We start from the raw sequence: 19,072 nt of genomic DNA on the forward strand, positions 1-19,072 counted from the left end.
GAAACTAGTTCTGTCTTCTACTCTACTTTGTTTCTACTTTTATTTCTACTCCATATGTGTTTTCTGGCATATGGAAAAGAAGGAAGAAAACTAACATTTACTGAGGGTCTACTATATATGACATATGTTGTTCTAATGGGCATTTCACTTGTGCTATAGCAATTGGTAGCCGTGGCCTTTTTATCAGGTAGATACTATTATTCCTACTTTATAGATGAGAAAGAGGTATCCTAAATAATGAGCCAAATTTTTATATAACTAGAAAATATTGGAACCCAAATTCTAGCCCCTATTTATATACTTCCAAAGCCTTTTCACATATTTTAAAGGAAGTTACAGATCTAGTATTTTATCAGGTTCCTATCTATTTTTAACATGGAACCTATTTCTTGGGAAACTATGCTAGCAAAACTAGTTCGCTTCCTAACCAGGAAAAGTGGTAGTTTTCTAAACCAGCCTATTAATCCAGAATAGAAACACCATACATTGCATTAAAAGAGGGGTTGGCAAACTACGGCTATAGGACCAGTCTAGCTTACCACATTTTTGTAAGTTAAGTTTTATTGGGACACAGCCCCATCCATTCATTTTTTCTATTGTCTATGAATGCTTTCAGGCTGCAATGGCAGAGCTGAGGAGTTGTGACAGAGACCGTATAGCCCACAAAGTCTGAAATACAGGTGTGGGCAAAAGTAGGTTTACAGTTGTGAGTACATGAAACAGAGTTTATTTTTGTATTAGTATTTATTAATTATTATGTTACTTATTCATATTACAACTGTTAATCTACTTTTTCCCACCTGTATTTACTATCTGGGTCTTTATAGAAATAGTTTGCTGACTATTAACAAATAAAAAATAAAAAAAATAGATGAAAAGTTCTGTCACCAACAGACCACCATTTCTAACACTATTTTACTCATTATGGACGGTAATTCCAGTAACTACATTATCCATACAAAAAACTATTATTATTTTTACTGAGATAAATAATGTTACATTAGTTTAAGGTATACAGCATAATGTTTCATTATTTGTACATATTATGAAATGGTAACTACTATTAGTTTAGTTAACATGCATCACCACATTTTCTTGTGGTTAGAACTTTTAAGATGTAATCTCTTAGCAACTTTCAAATATACAATATATAATAATTAACTACAGTCACCATGTTGTACATTACATCCCAGACTTACTTATTTTAAAATTGAAAGCTTACGCCTTTTGAGCAACTTTACCCATTTCACTCACTTCTCCACCCCATACCTCTGACAACCACCAATCTGTTCTGTGTATCTATATGTTCAGGAAATAATTATCTTCAATTAGAATTATTTCCCCAAATCTAGAATGTAGCTAATCTAGAACCATAGCTACAGAGGTGCTCCAAAATATTCCCTAGAGTTTCTCCTTTAGCTAAATGAGGAAGATTGTATAATCAAGAATTCTACATGCATTTTAAAAAACTTCAGAAATCTTAACTGAGAATTAGGAAAGGAATTCAGAAACATCGACTGAGAACTAGTTAAATCCATGATGCAGAAAATAATCAGTAGAAAATTTTCACTATAATAGAAAGTGGTGGATTTTTCTGTATTTCCTTTTTATCTACATGTATAACCATATTCATCATTTCATATTGTATTTTCTCATTAGTTCACATTTGAGTACTATCTTTTTGCTGGTTCCTTTAAGTGAATTAATTGGTTAACACATCAAATTGTATAAAGAAAAATTATGAAATATGTTGAGTTAAATACATTAATATCATCTTAGACTATTTCTTCCCTGTGATTTCTTATATCCAAACATTTCTAAGCCTTATTAATTCTTCCTTTACTATATCCGTTACAGCCATTACTTCTTTTCTACTCCTACTTCCAAAATTATAATATAAATTTTCACCACTTTACTCCTGGATTATTGTGGCACACTTCTAATTTAGTATTATTTAAAATGTACCCTGAAAACCACTTAAATCAGAATCATATTGATCCTTGTTAAAATGGAGATTAAGGACCATCTCCAGACTTAATCAGAACTCCAGAGTGAGGCCCAGGAATCTGCAATTTTAACAAGCTTCCTTGGTGGATTCTTATGCACATTAAAGTTTAAGAAGCAATGTTGAAACTGCTTTCTTCCTTTCTCATCTGTCCCTAGTTTCAAGAAATTGTGTACATTTCTATCAGATTAATCATTCTAACATACTGTCCTTGTCCTTTTATTTCCCTGTAGGAAACCTTCCATGATACCCCATCCTTCTCAGAATGAAGTCCAAATATCTTAACCAGGCAATCAAGAACCTGCACAATATGGACCTTTATAGTTTCCCACTGTCTCCCTAGATAACAAGCTCATCCATAATTTTATGCATTCAACTCAATTTTGAATCTCCCCCTCCCCTCAACTTGGAAGAGCCTCCCAACTTGGAATTGGAAGAGTTGGAATGGGTTATTCAACTCTAACCATTTGTAATTCAGTCCAAAAGCAAAGCAATTTCAAGTTTTTCCACAGTGCATTCTTTGGTATTTCTTTTTTATGAACTCATATCATTTATTGTTCATACTATTTACATGACACTTAATCATAGATTGCCTGTGCTGCCTCTTGAATTGTCATTTAATTTTTAATGTGAGTATGCACATCTCATTTTTACACCTTGATCATGAAATTTCTAAAGAATAAACTATATTTCCCAGCATACCTATAAACAATGAATCAATTTGCCTAAATTAATAAAAATTGACTAAGTCTCCTTTGATTTAACCAGTTATTTGGCTGATATAGTTAATTGTTTTAGAATCGCACATATTCAACTTTAAGAGTCCCCTGTGTTCTATGAGCTCTCACTTCTCTCATTTTCATATGCCAAAGAGCTACTTGTGATAACTGAATTAATCCCAGACTGACAAAGTGCCAACAATAGAATCATCAGCAGTTTGGTTCAAATATTGTGTAAAGATCTTGCTAGGTGGTTCAACTGGGAGGTAGAACTTGAACTGATTAGCTTCAGTCTGTCCATCTTATACCCACTCACACAACTAAGAAACGTCTCATTTCTCACTTATTGCTCCCAAGACCCCGAACAGATGCTGGTAAATCCCATGTCACCACAGACCCCCAAATCCCTATTGGAAACCCTTACATCCATGATACTTAAAAACATCTCCTTACCTCCAAAGGATTTCCATGTCTAAAACAAAGTCAGACTTCACAATGTAGTAGAATCCCTGGGACAGGGCTGGAGGCTACAACAGCAAATGTCAGGTTCTAGGACAGCAAGATAGCTGAAGGATTACCATAGGGGCACTGATCAACATTAGCATTGGCTTCTGTCTACCAGAATCTAATGTCCACCATATTAAACACTTTAAAGCAGTTAGAGCTATCTTCATGAGAACACTTTAGATAATAACTGATAAACTTTACATCCGAATGGTCTTTTCATGATGTCTAATTTATAATAAAATTTTTTTACATCTTTAGATGTATTATATATTTAATGTATAAAAGTAATATATATGTACTTATTTTCTATGATCATATAGCCAAATTCTCTATTTGAATGGATACTTTATTTCTGTATAACTTATAACTAATTTAATGCTTTATAAGGCTCACATTTTTCATTATTATTAAAATGTTCATAGAATTTTTTTCCAAGCAATAAAGTACAAAGGGAAGCTTTGGACTAATACAAAATTTATATTCAAATTCAACTCCGTCACTAATATTGTGAATCTAGGTATGTTGTCTTTTACTCTTCTGAAGTAACTTCTCTAAGACTGTTTTTAAAAAAAAGGAATAATAATTCCTACATCAAAGAATTGTAGTAAAAAAGCCATACATACAGTTATTTTTTTGTCTGCTTCCGTTCAAACTCAATGAGAAAAGAGCCTGGTGCATAGTAGGTACTCTAAAAATCATTTGTTGAATTAATAAAATTAATGCATTTTACTAATAAGAAAAAATTAAGTTGCATCATGAACTTTTCTATATTTTAATATAACTTATTTAAATACTTAAGTAAAATATATCAGTAAAAGGAAAACGGTAAGAATTCCTTCTTTCACATGCAAAAAAAGCAAGACTGAGTTTGGTGATGCATATCAGCAACAAACTAATAAACACATTGTGATTCTTATGTTTATCTCAGAGTGGTCTAACCATATCACAAACACCCTGGGCATATTACCCTGATGACCTATGAAGATCAGGTCAGTTTATCTGGTATTTGTTTAATGACCCATGATGAGGCTGGAGGGGACCCCATGTTTATCGGGTTCTATATTCTTAGGTCCCTCTTGGTTTTTAATCACTTATTCATCTATGAGAAGTAACAGGAATTACATCATTCATTCATCCAACAGATAATTACTGACTACAAACTAACTGCCAGGAAATGTTCTAGTCACTGGGGATATAGCAGTGAACAACACAATCAAGGCTGCTACCGTCTGCCTTTAATGTAGTGAGATGAACAATAAACACAATAAACATAAAAGCAAACACTCCAGAAAGAAGATAGGGAGGCATGCTATTCTGAGAATTCTAAATAATGGATGTGCTAGTAGGTTACTGAAGCCTGCTTTAGATTGGGTTGCCAGGGAAGACCTTTCTGAGCAAGTGACCTTTAAGCTGAGACCCAAATGACATGGAGGAACCATGAATACACACATCAGGGAAAAATAATTATAGAAGGAACAACCAGGCTAGTATGGCAGTTCTGAAGAATGGCTTGGCCATTTTTAATAAACAGACATCAAGCCATTGCAGGTGAGAGTAAATTAAGCCAGCAGCTGTTCAAGGACATAAGGACTATTTCAATTTTTCTCATTGTTATATGAAAGGTGTTGGATGAGATAATTGCCAGGGATCATTTCTACTAAAAGAATTTTTTCAAAATTTCAGTGGTCAAGATGTTTCTGTTAGTCCCAACTGAATTCTTTATGACACACTGTGTCTTTCAAGTACTGGCATAGGAAATCCCCATAGCCTAAGCAGCTGCATTTCTGACCCCATGAGACTATAGATGTGGCAGTTGTTACAATATTCTGTGTATAGAAAAGCAAAATGCAATTCCATCCATGTTATGTAAGAGAATCAAACATGTTTGAATTTTGCATTAATAAGATTTCCACTGGAGAAAGAAAAAAAACAAAGATATATAAAAATTTAATATACAGGGTCCAGCACAAATAATGCCCCTTTTTTTAATCACAAAATCTTTTACTATAAAATCATAAGCATGTAATTCTGTAACACAACAATATCACACTCAAGTACACCAGATGACATTTTAGGTGAAATGTTCACATTAAAACTATAAATTATTATACCCATATTATTACCCTACCAACCACACTCAAGCAAGCCTTACTTATTTTCTTTCCTTGTGGTCCAGAACTTTAATTATAAATACATATTAAAGCTTTTGTGTGGAAGCAAATCAGGTAATTAATTCCTACATCATTAAAGACACTAAATTTTCAAAGACAGTATAGCAAACATAGTGTGCTTGTGTTTGTCCACCTGGGGTATAAAATGTATATTTCTCTACAGAAATTCTGAGTTAGAATTGACATATTAACTTCCACTTGTGCAAATCAGCTATAAAAATAGCTTATTTATGCTTTAAATATTTAATATTTTTAAACAATGTATCGTGGAACAAATATGAAATGCTAATGCTGAGATCAAGAACAGTAATAGCCTTAAAGGATGATAAAAGTAGTATCAGAAGCTTTTGGCATGAAGTAGTAGTTTTTAAGAGACATAATTTGCCCTCTACTACATCCAATATCAAAAACTATTATAATAAGCCATACAATAATATCTTTGTTTCATCTTTCTTGAACATAGTTTAAGGATAGACTGGCCTACCTTGGATATAACATATAGCTTTCTAGGTAGAAATTCTTGGTTAGAATGGACAAATTGACCCCCACTTGTGCAAATCAGCTGTAAAAATATTTAAATAACTTATTTACTTAATGAATATGAATAATTACTACAGGTACTAGGGTACTGCATAAACATAACATTTCTATCATTCTTGAAATAGACAAATAGCAAATAAACATATGTTGTATCAGGTAATGATAAGTTCTGTGTAGAAAAATAAAGGTGTAGGGAATAAGGAGTGGAGGGGAGTGGAGCACGCAGTTTTATAAGATCTGGTCAGGAAAGTTCTCTATGACAAAGGTGGTATTTGAACAGAGAGCTGAGAAAAAACTAGGGAAAAGCATTATAAGTAGATAGGATTGCAGTGCAAAGTCCTTGAGGCAGGGCAGGGCAGCAAGGATTGGATTCTGTAACTTAACAATATCACACTCAAGCACACCATAGGATATTTTAGGTGAAATGTGATTGGAGTGGATTGAGTGAATTAGAAACCAGAGGAAATAAAGTTGGGGAAAGGGGTTGTTTTTGTCTGTGTATGGGGGGAGGGGTTTTGGCTTTGACTCAGAAAGAGACAGAAGCCTTTGGCAGGTTTTGAAAAGAATGACATGGTCTGAGTTACATCTTTAGAGGATCACACACTAGCTGCCATGTTGAAAACAGAGTGTGGAAGTGCTGAGTGTGGAGATAAGAGATGCAAGACAGGGAGGTATTTAAATAATGTACCTGAGTGATAGCTGACTTAGGCAAGGGTGGAAGAAGTAGATGGGAAGAGGAAGGGAGTGAGAATAGCTAAGGGTTAAGTATGCTTCTATTTTGTTGGCTATATATTGCGTGTAAAAGAGAAAAGAAAAGAAGTCAAAACTATTTGGATTTTGCAACCGAAATTATGGGGCTGCTATTTAGTAAGCCTGGGGGACTAAGAGCACAGCCAGTTTGGGGATTACAAATCTGGAGTTTATTTTAGGGCAGATTAAGTTTGAGACACCCATTAGATTTTCAAGGGGAGCATAGAAGGCATAGTGTATTTGTGGTTTTCTATGTGTGGGTGTGTATGTACACACACACACACACACACACACATTTCACTATAGGAGTTCTGAGTTTGAATTGCCATACTGACTCCACTTGTGGTTAGGAAAACAGATTTGTGAATTGCCAGTCTGTGGACAACCAGCTAGGGAAGGACTAGAGAGAGTGAAAAGTCTGAAGACTGAGTTGGACAAATTAGAAAGAACCAAAAAAGGAAGATGAGGAAAGGCCAGAGCAGAGGACGAGGGATAAAAAAAATCATCCTGGAAACCAAGGGAAGGAATGATTCAGGCAAACATAAGGTTATTTTGCAATATATTATCAGTAACCAACATAAGCTAGCTGTTTGCAAGGACCCAAAGACTTGCAAGTCTACACTTGGAGAACACTGGGAATAAGCTTTTCAGTGGCAATAGGCTTCAGCAGACCTTGGGAAGAAAAATGGTTTGCCTTTGTACTGTTTGTTTCAGGCGTGGAGTTTTTGGAGACAGGGACAGGTTGTTTTGAACAGGAAGACCACGACTATATATGATTTCTAGGTTGCAATACAAATAATTTGCACTGTTTTTGCTTTTATTCTCACAATAATGTGAGATTGAACATATACTCATACATTTTACCTCACTAGGGACTATAGCATTGCATTGTGTTATGATTATATTGATTTTTCCCTTCATAGCTGTGTGATTTATTCTTAACAGGAAATATGAGTTCATGAGATATTTCTCTGAAGGTAATTTTCATTTCTTTACAACACTAATCTCTTTTTGGTGATGTGAATTATCTGGAATATTATCACTCCAGAAGAATAAAGTGTATTTTCTTGATCGCACTGACCTAAACCTGAAGCATATAATATTTATTTCTCTGAAATACTTTTATATAAATAATTTCTCCCCACACTTTTTCTTTCCTTTCTTTAATCTTATACTCTTTGGTACTCTCTGTAACCAGGTTGTTTCTATTCTTTACCTCTGCTCATTACCCCATAGCACCTCCCAAATATGTGTAGTCAACCACAAAGTATAATCTATGAGAGAGCTTTTTTCTGAATTTTTTCATCTGTGGGACAAAAGGACAGTGGTAGACCCTCTCCTGCAAACCCTGCCTGATGCACCAAGACCTAAGCTAAATGAAAAGTAATCCAGACAACAAACTCACCCACCTACTGAGAAATACTAATTGGCAACTTATATGAGAAAACAAACCAACTAAATATTACCAATGTTTAGAAAATATTTTCAAGAATCACCACAAACATACTGGGAATGCTGTAGTATTTTTGGCAAACCTCTGAAGCCACAGAGATTTACTTCTTAAAGATGTCTTTCATTACATACTGTTAAAAAGAATGGGTGAAGGTCAAAGAGAAGGGGAAAAAGCAGAATATAGGTTGAATTCCATACCGACATCTACGACTGGCTAGCATATTTAAGAAGAGCCTGATGCTGAGGTCAGCCACAGGCTTGGTTTTGATATGTGTCAACCTCATTTTGTTTCATGTTTCCATGCTGAACTCTAACCATCACCAGGTGACTCACAGCTTAGCAGCTCTCAGAAGGGACCAGGCCAGAGAGTTTGTATGGATTACACAACTACTTCTAGAAAAACAATTTTAAAGGCTTCGGCCTCCTTAAAGCATTTCATTAGCTACTTTCTCATTATGTAGGAGCCACATAAAGGAGTGAAAAGGCATTAAACTTTGAGATAGAGTTTGTGAGTTCCAGTCTCAGTTCTAGGGTCCCTGAATTTAAGACCTGAAATAAATCAATTAAACTCTTTGACTTTTAATGTCTTCATTTATTATGTTACATTAATACTCAGCCTTGCTCTGAATACTATCTTAAGAGCATCAAATAAAACATGACTTGGTCAACCTTCTGTTTGAAGCTTCTAGAATATAGTTAATGTTTGCTTAATAAGTATTTGATGAATACATTGTTGAACAAATTTGGAAGACTGAAGCACACTATTTCAGTGAAAGTTATTTGGCCTAAATAAGCTTCTATACATTTATTATACATTTGTACTAATTTAATATAACCTAATACATAGCCAATAAATTATAGATTTTGTTATATAAAAATAAAGATATAACATTAAAAATCATATAAAATAAAATGTTATATATTGTATCTTCTCTCACAAAATTCTATAATAATTTAATGTAATTAAAATAAACATGTTGAAAAATCAGACAGCATACCCAGTCTTCTAAATTTAATCACTTCCATTTTCTTTTACTTTTGTATTGACTTTATTGGGGTAACATTGGTTAACAAAATTATATAGGTTTCAGGTATACAATTCTATAATACACTATCTGTAAATTGTATTGTGTGTTCACCAGCCAGGTCGTCTTCTTCCATCACCATTTATATCCTTTATACGCTCTTCTACCTGCCCCGACCCTTCTTTCCCTCTGGTAATCAACAAAAAAAAAACCAGAAAGAGATACACATAGAGAACAGATTGGCAGCTGTCAGAGGGGAAGGGGGTTGGTTGCAGGACTGGGTGAAAAAGGTGAAGAGATTAAGCTAAATAAATAAATAATAAAATTAATCACTTTCTAAAATAATAATCTAATGGCCTATCATTCTGTAATATATACATATATTACATATATTACAGTTCTATAAAAAGGAGAAAAATAGTGAGATGTGGTATGATATATTTTGGGGAAAAAGCATTATATATAATATTGCTAAAAATATAATTATTGCTTGAAAGAAAATTATTTTCCAACATGGTCTGGAAGATAAATCACATTAGGAAAAAAAGTTTTGCCCTGGCTGGTGTGCCTCAGTGGACTGAGCACTGGCCTGCAAACCAAAGGGTCACTGGTTCAATTCCCAGTCAGGGTACATGCCTGGGTTGAAGGCCAGGTCCCCAGTAGGGGGTGTGTGAGAAGCAACCACACATCAATGTTTCCCTCCCTCTCTTTCTCCCTCTCTTCTTCTCTCTCTAAAAGTAAATAAATACAATCTTTTAAAAGGAAGAGCTTTATGATCAAATCAATTATAGGAACACTTTTTGTCTCTAAAGTATATCAAGATATGTTTATGTATATTATTTTTAAAAGAGGCACAATGTTTTTGTAGCAATTAAATACCATTAAAACAATCAATTAAAGATGATTATCTGATTGCCTGAAAACCTTTCAAAAATGCCTAAGACTGGGATAGATTTTCTTTCCTGGAACATGGCAGGCAGATAGTAAAGTGGCCCCAATGATATCACAGCTTTGCATGACTCCCTCCACCTTAGGTGCAGGCAGGAACTGTGACTTGTTTCTAACATAGGCTATAGCAAAGGTGATGGGCTATTTTATTTGCTTACATTGTATGAGACACAGTCATGCTAGCAAACTTGACTTCTTCCTTCTTTGCTTTGAAGAAATGAGCTGCTGTGTTGTATGGAGATGTCAATCACAAGGAAATGAGGATGACCTCTAGTAGCTGACAGTCACCTCTGACTGACAGCCACCAAGAATCCAGGACCCTCATTCTTATAGCTGTAAGGAATTAAATATCTAATAACATGAATGAGCTGAGAAATGAACCCAGTGCCAATCAAATCTACAGATGAGAACTGAGCCCTAGCTAACAATTTGTTACATAGCAACAGAAAACTAATACTATACAGAAAATTTGAGGAAATATAGTAACAACAACATCTTTTTTGTAAACTGGTTGAATTCAAATAGAAAATATTGCTAATTATTTACAGCTGGATAGGTTCCACAAAATACTTCTTAAGCTGATTGGTAATGTCAACAATGGGCTTCATTTATATACATGAAACATCCAATTGCCAATATCAGCCTAAGAGTTTCAGCCTAGCTTTAGGATGTGTGTTTAGAGTAAGGCTGTAGAAATACTCTTGAGCCTGGAGCAGGGTTACATTAATCAATTTTCACTTTCCTTCCTCTAATTTCACCCTTTCATAGGGGCCAGTTAAAATGTACACTATACAATCTGCATATTTTCTAGGTTACTCCTTCATTAAATGTGCCAGACCCTAATTATCAAACAAGATTAACTATAACTGCTTTACTAACAAATACATTTCCTCATCTAGCTAACTACTTACTCAGTATAAATTTAGATCAGATTCACATACTTCGAAAGCCATATCTGTAATCCTTCTATCTAGTCTGATGTAGGTACTTTTCATCTGTACTCAAAGAACATTCCATGCAAATCACTGGACTTGGTAATCATGCATTAACTGCTCTATTTCTTCTTTCTTCAGGGAAAGATCTTGCCTGTTTTTCTTCTTCCCTTAGCTCATTACGTGGCAGGGGTAAATACCTAATAAATATTTAGGAACTTTAATTTTTCAAAATGGTTTTACATGTAAATACATATCCATTTTAACCTCACAATGTCCAGGTGGTAATCTGGCAAAGATTAATTTGTAAATGTGTTGGTCTCTTTGGTGATAGAGCAAATGTTTTCTTGGTAACAGCATTGGCCCCTTATTAAATGAAGCATATAGATATTTCTTCAGTGCAGATGGCAAATTTTAATTAAGTTTCTGATAGCAAAAGATACAGGTAAAAATAATTGAATTGAGATTATATTTAAAAACCTTTATTTTTTAAATGCTAAAAACATGCCCTGAATCCATAAATAAAATTCAGACAATCTTAATATTGTGCTAGTGACAACAATCTATGCTGGATCATTGATAAGGAGTGTAAAGAGACATATCACTTTTGTCCTGGTTCTCATCTAAATATAACCATGTGATCAGCTTCAATATTCATCCCAGTTCAAAACCTGTACAACCCTATATGGCCCTAGACAATAACATAAAAAAATGCATAAGCTTATTATAAACAATTTGAAATTGTTATTTTTACCATTTATCAAGCCCATACTTCAAAGAAAAAATAACTATATATCATAATCACTATTTTTGTTCCTATATACCACTCTGCCAGCCCATGGAAATGTTGAGGTGCTGGATACACGATTCTCCTTTAATGTAAATGGCCTCTATTGAGGCACTTGATATTTGCCATGAAAAAAATATACCACAACACCTTCGTCAGCGAAAGTAGGAGGTGTTTTTTAATCTCCCTGGCTTTGAACTAGCAACATGTAACAGCTAAAGTTGGAAGCTAGACTTCCTTACAGAATAATTGTTAAGGGCATAGACCTTGGAGTCATATTACCAAGATTTGGAATTTTGACTTCACCACTTACTGGCTGTTTGACTCTTGGTAAGTTACTTAACTTCTCTGAGCTTTAGTTTCTTCAAGTGTACAGGGATAATTAAAGTGCCTACCTTATAGGCTTGGTGTGAACATTAAGGTGATTTGTATATAATGCAAAAAATGCTGTCTGGCATATTAAAAGTCCTCACTGAACAATAGGTACTAATAATAACCCATTTCATACTTAACTTCCTCTGATGTCAACATTTCAAAGTGGGCAGCATATCAATGTAATAATTGAAACATTATCATTATTAGGATTACAAAAGATATAAAGATTTAAGATGACAAATAAGATATTCTATTGATAACCTGAAAAGTGAATTTATTACTAAACATTAATATTTATAGAAAGTCATTAAACTCATACTGGAAAACCCAACAAAATAAAAACAAAAATAAGCTAAGACAAAGCTATAAAGAATCCTGACAGAGCAATTCAGTTGGTTACAGAGTCATCCTACTATACCACGTTTGCTGGTTCAATCGTAGGTCATGGCAGATACAAAAATCGATCAATGAATGCATAAATAAGTGGAACAACAAACTGATGTTTCTCTCTCTCTCTTTCTCTTTCACACTCTCTTCCCCAGCCTCTGTCTCTCTCTAAAATCATTTTTTTAAAAAGACTACAAAGGATAAGTAAATGGTATGGACAAGGAGAAGACTAATTTCCTGAAGAAGACCATGGGTAAACTAGAAAACATGAGAACCTACAGAAAACACAAAGAAAATCAAAAAGAGAATTTTAACATTATTTAACCACACTTTCAAACAATCCTTCTTAAAGCTTTTCACCAAGTGTTTAAGAGAAAAATCAAAACTGAGATTTTAATAATAGCTTACTTTTATATTCCAGAAAAGGTATATTCTATTTCATGGCCATGTTATCAGTATTAATAAAAATTCAAAACCTCAAGGACACTAAGTTATAGTAACTAACACATAACTATACTCTCTGAATTTATGAGCACTTTTTTTCCCATTATAATCATAAAATGCATACAACATACCATTACTCTAAGCTCTCAGTAGCATCTATTTTAGGCTTTTTAAAGGTGAAATAACTGAAGTCTATACTGTTGAGAAATGATTAATAGTATTTTAAAAGGAGTTTAAGTAGAGGTTAGTTTTTAAGTGATTTTTGGTACAAAGGATAATAATTTCAAACATTTATCACATATTTTCTCTTACAGGAAACTCTACCAAGGCCACAGTTCAAACATCTTCTTTACAAAGATTAAAGACATTATCTTATATATAAAAAAACCTTCAAGATATTATCCCATGTTCAAAATTATGTAGGCACAAAATTAATATATTTTTAAATACATTAACTTGTTTCTCTACAGAGAAGAAGACAGTAATGACTATTCAAATAATATCATTAGTGGTGTTCATTCTCTTTAAACATAAGGCCCAACTTTTAAAATAAAAACTCAAGGTTACTGTGAATTTCAACAAAAGGAAATGATAAAAATTTGGAAACTAGAGTCTCAGATATAAGATATTGATTCCTAGAAGAAAAACATAGGTTATTAACCATATCACTGATACAATTTCAAAGACTATGCAGTAAACGCTGGAGATAACACTCAGAACAAGTAATGCTCAACTAACCCCAATCCATTTTTTTTTTATAGACTTGAAGCTTCAGGGAAGTTTTAAGATGTGTTCATTTCATCATGACCCTAACAGCCTTCCATGACATCATTATGTAAAATTATAAAATGCGACATGGATGATAGTGCTCTCAGGTGAAATAATTGTTGGTTGTTAGATGAATACTGTATTCAGACAGTATTTCTAAATAGCTTGGGATCAACTGGGAAACATGACTCAAATAAAATCCAAGATTTCAATTCTAAATTTTTATTAATGACCTCAGTGAAAGTCTACACTTTAAGGAAATCTGACTTATAAATTCTGTGGACAAAAGAACAACATATATTATAGAATAACGGCTATTTTGAAATTTCTAATAGAGGAAGCCAAAAATTTTGAGATTCAGCATGCATAATTATAAGATTCCACATTTAGTTAAAAGAAAATTTAGAAAGTATACTAAGGGAGAGATCTGGCCTTAAGCATTTTATAGGTAAAAACATTGACCACTAAGTGATATAAGTTATAGTATTCTGCAATGATAAATAGACCACCTTGGATGGCACGCAAAGAGAAAAACACTCATTTGGGTAAATGGCACTTTCCTGTGCTCTATGCCAGTCATATTTTATGTGAATTATTATGGTTATTTCCAATTTACCCTTTAGTATCAGAAAACTATGGACAGCCCAGATATCAAAACCCAAAATTTGTAAGGGTAATAAAAATAAGCTTATTTGTGTCTGGTGTTTACTGGTTCTAAATGCTTGTTTCTTACATGGGTAATTAGTGGGTAAATAAGAAAAAAAGAAGGTTGGGAAGAAGGAGTAGAAAAATATGAAAATAAAGAAGAAATTAAGGATGGATATTTTAAAGAATGAAATTATCAAGAATAGAAATTATAGCTGTTTATTTAAGTATTCATGGATTGATGAGAGGCTGGAGAAAAGAGGGCTGCTGTTATTCCAGAAAGGAGCATTAGCTCCAATTGTCAGACATTGCTAAGAGGCAGATGAATGGGATGTGAAGAAAGATCACATAACAGTCCGTGTCTTCTAACAGTGGATGAGACTGCCTTGTGAAGTAATGAGTCACTGGGTGTATTCAAAGAGAGTCGGGCTGGCCTTCAACATAGGAATATTAGAGGGTGAGTCAGACTTCAGGGAGGAACATGAAAAACCACAGACTCTGCCTTCAACTCTCCAATTGGAAGACAGATCTGCAACAATTAGAAAATACATAGGTAATTGCTATAATTGAGATATGGCAGCATAGAAGATGGAGGCTTTAGTTTATGTAGTGTTGGCAACGTCTGAAATTGAAGAATGTGTGATTTTTGCGTGATTGATGGTTTGATGACACGTCTGCATTTGAGAACATTTGAGATATAATGTCCCCTGCCTGCAATTATCCTTTTCTCCCTACCACGTCCCACTCTAAAACACACTGTAGTATATTTGAAGCTACCAGTGTGGTTATATTTGTATATAACAAGAGAAAGTATACATAAATTCTCATATTTTAAGAAAGCACATCAACAAAGTATATTTTTTATATATATTTCTAGAAATCATAGATCTTGGTAATTTTTTTTCCTTCGTAGACAGATTGGCTTGGTTTGATTCAAGTGCTGCTTCCTGAATTTGTGTGCAGGTGTTAATTAGTATCAAGGCACATACATCTACAGAGGAAGGTAAATGGAGAACATATGGGGATATAAATGTCACCAAAACAAAGGTTCCTTTGATAATATGCATGGTTTAAAAAGTTTCAAAATAAGAATGCATGCTGGTGAATTGGAATGTTCTGCATCCCTCTGACTGAAATAAAGCCACCAAGAAGAAGCATTTATTACTAAGAAATGTGATTGTCTCGTTCCCTGCTTGAATATTTATGAAGTTTATAGTTTGCATGTGGCATTTCCATAAACTGCCTTGATTAATGAATTTAATTGTAAATGTTATGAGTTGATTTCTTAAATTGTATTTTATTTTGTTCATTTGCTTGGTATAAAAGTATATTTGCAGACTGAATAGTGCTCAGTGGCTCTGAATCAGTTGACAAAGCTGTCGAGCTGCATGCCCTGAGCAGCGCTAAGTGAATATGGCTGCATGACTATGGATTCTGAGCAAAGGGAACATATCAGGGGCTCAGCACCAGATTTCCTGAGCAGACCAATACCCTCAGTGGACCCAGAATTCCACCTGGGGGACTTAGAAAATAAGGCCACATATAAAAATGAAAAGACTGATATGAAATTCTCCTCCAGAGGCAGTTCTTTGAATATACAGGATCTGATGGAAAGGAAATTTCACAACTTTTGAGTTTTTGAATAGGAGGAAGGGATGAAGGATGGAAAAAAGGGAAGCAGCCTATTGATCATCTTCCCTATGCCTTTGGGATATATTTTGTCCTGCAAAAGGGTGAAATAAAACAACTGTGAGATTGACAGCAGGCCACAAATTTTCCATCCTGCTTCTGGGACTGCCTCTGCCTGTCTCTATCTTTTCATATAACATTTGACACCCTCAGAAGTCTGGGACTTAAAACACTTCATCCCGAAATACTAGTTTGCTCACTTTTGCAATTGCCATCCCCAACTCAGAGCAGAGTGAAGTCAAATAATTTAGTAAAAATTAAAAAAAAACAAATATTTTGGCTATAGTAAAAGAGCTTAAATAAGGCTTTTCTTCTGGGCCATGAAAAGATAGATGTGCTTAAAGACTATAATTTTGACATATAATTTTGAATTTTTAAAATCTGCAAATATACTAATTTTATATGTACCGACATGAAAATTCATCTCTTTTTACTATCAGTTATTCATACCAGCTCAACTTAATAAAGTATAATCTTACAAAAGTTTAGACATTTTACTGCACCCTCCCTTGTTCTCAGATAAATCATAATATTGGTTTTAGCAATCTCTGAGGAACATCATTTATAGTCTCTTTTTCTAGAGACATATGCATGTAGTCCTACCTTTAGGTCTATTCTGTATCTCAAAACACACCATCTTCACACACATTTCACTTTGATTCAACTGACAATAACAAACTTTGGTATAAAACTTTTAAGCAGTTTAAGGATATTGTTTCTATAATCTTTTCTATATTCAAAATCGGCTTGTTCCCTGCCCCCCATATCCTAAAAGTTAGACATTATCTTCTCTTTAATGTTATTTGTCCTAATATATTGTATTAAGTGTCTGAAACTGTAAAAAGATTTAGGTAAGCACATGGACATTTGGTTAATAATGTGGGAATGCAATTGTTTATAAAATGCTTCTTATACATATATATTCCCCTCATATTTAAATATAGTTTTTTATAACATAGCACCTTGATGGACTATCAGTGGACTTGTTTCCAGGCATAGTTACTACACACGCTAAATCCACTTTACAGAAAAGGTCACAAAAGGATTGGATACCCCTTCTCTGGGTAAATGGTCTCTCCACATTAATGAATAAGGAAGATCTGGCTCTCTATTTAAAAGTCATAATGTAAACTTGAGCAATACAGTCAAGTACTGTTAAAGAAATGTTGGCTTCATGCAAATAAGAGTCTTTGTGTCTGATGCATCTCTGATCAGAGTACAGTTAACCTTAGTCCAAAGGAATCTATAGTGGATGGAAAATTTACCCCATGAAAGATATGTCCACATGAAATTTATGAATTAAAATTTATTTGGAGAAGGGATCTTTTCAAATAACCAGCTCCTGGATTTGTTGATCCTTTGAATTGTTTTTTAGTCTCTATGTCATTTAATTCTGCTCTGAACTTGATTATTTCCTTCCTTCTACTCTGGGCTTTGCTTGTTGTTATTCCTCTAGTTCTTGTAGGTGTAGGGTTAGCTTGTTTATCTGAGATTCTTAATGTCATCTTTTGGTAGTTCTGTATTGCTACGAACTTCCCTCTCAGGACTGCCTTCACTGTGTCCCATAGGTTTAGGCTTTTTGATTTCTTCCTTGATCTTATTGTTAACCCATTCATTATTTAATAACATGTCATGCAGTCTTCATTTATTTGAATGTTTTTGAGCTTTTTTCCTTAAGGTTGGTTCCTAGTCTCAAGCCATTGTGATCTGAGCACATGCTTGATAGGATTTCAATTTCCTTGAATTTGAAAGAAATTAAGGAAGCCACCAATAAATGTAAGCATATACCATGTTCCTCAATTGGAAGAACTAACATCATTAAAATGTCCATACTACCCAAGTCAATCTAGATTCAACACAATTCCTATTAAAATACCAATAGAATATTTTACAGATATAGAAGAAAATTTCAAAAATTTATATGGCACCATAAAAAGACCCTAAATAGCCTTGGAAATCTTGAGGAAGAAGAACACAATAAGACTGATCACGATACTTGATATCAAATATATTACAAGGCCACCGTAATCAAAACAGTCTGGTATTGGCATAAGAACAGATACATAAATCAATGGAACAGAATAGAGAGCCCAGAAATACAGTAAACCCATGTCTTTATGGTCAATTAATATTTTACAAAGGGGACATGAGGATACAATGGAGTAAAAATAGCCTCTTCAATAAGTAATGTTGGGAGAAGTAGACTGGTATGTGTAAAAAATAATGAAACTAGACCACCAACTCATACCAAACAACTCAAAATAGAGTAAACTCAAAATAGATAAAAGACTAAATAAGTGTCATGATACCATAAAAGTTCTAGAGGAAAACATAGGTAGTAAAATTTCAAATATCCCATGTAGTGATATTTTTGCCAATATATCTCCTAGGGCAAGGAAAAAATAAACAAATGGGACTACATCAAATTAAAAAGCTTCTGCATGGCTAAAAACATCATCAAAATTAAAAGGGAACTGACTGTATGGGAGAACATATTTGCTGATGATACATCAGACAAGGGTTTGATCTCCAAAATATATAAAGAACTCATATTACTCAACACCAGGAAGACAAACAATTCAATTAAAAATGGGCATAGTAAAAGAACCCCAAAATGCCAATTCAAAAGAACCTATGCACCCCAATGTTCATAGCAGCACAATTTACAATAGCCAAGTGTTGGAAGCAACCTAAATACCCATCAGTAGATGAGTGGATCAAAAAACTATGGTACATTTACACAATGGAATACTACGCAGCAGAAAGAAAAAAAAAGAACTACTACACTTTGCAACAGCATGGATGGAACTAGAGAGCACTATGCTAAGTGAAATAAGCCAGGGGGCAAAAGACAAATACCATATGACCTCACTCATAAGTGGAACCTAACCAACAAAACAAATAAGCAAGGAAAATATGACCAGCAAC

The sequence above is a fragment of the Pteronotus mesoamericanus genome, unplaced genomic scaffold (assembly GCF_021234165.1).
Source record: "Pteronotus mesoamericanus isolate MK-2021 breed Mesoamerican mustached bat unplaced genomic scaffold, CSHL_Meso_final contig_50, whole genome shotgun sequence".
Classification (NCBI taxonomy): Eukaryota; Metazoa; Chordata; class Mammalia; order Chiroptera; family Mormoopidae; genus Pteronotus; species Pteronotus mesoamericanus.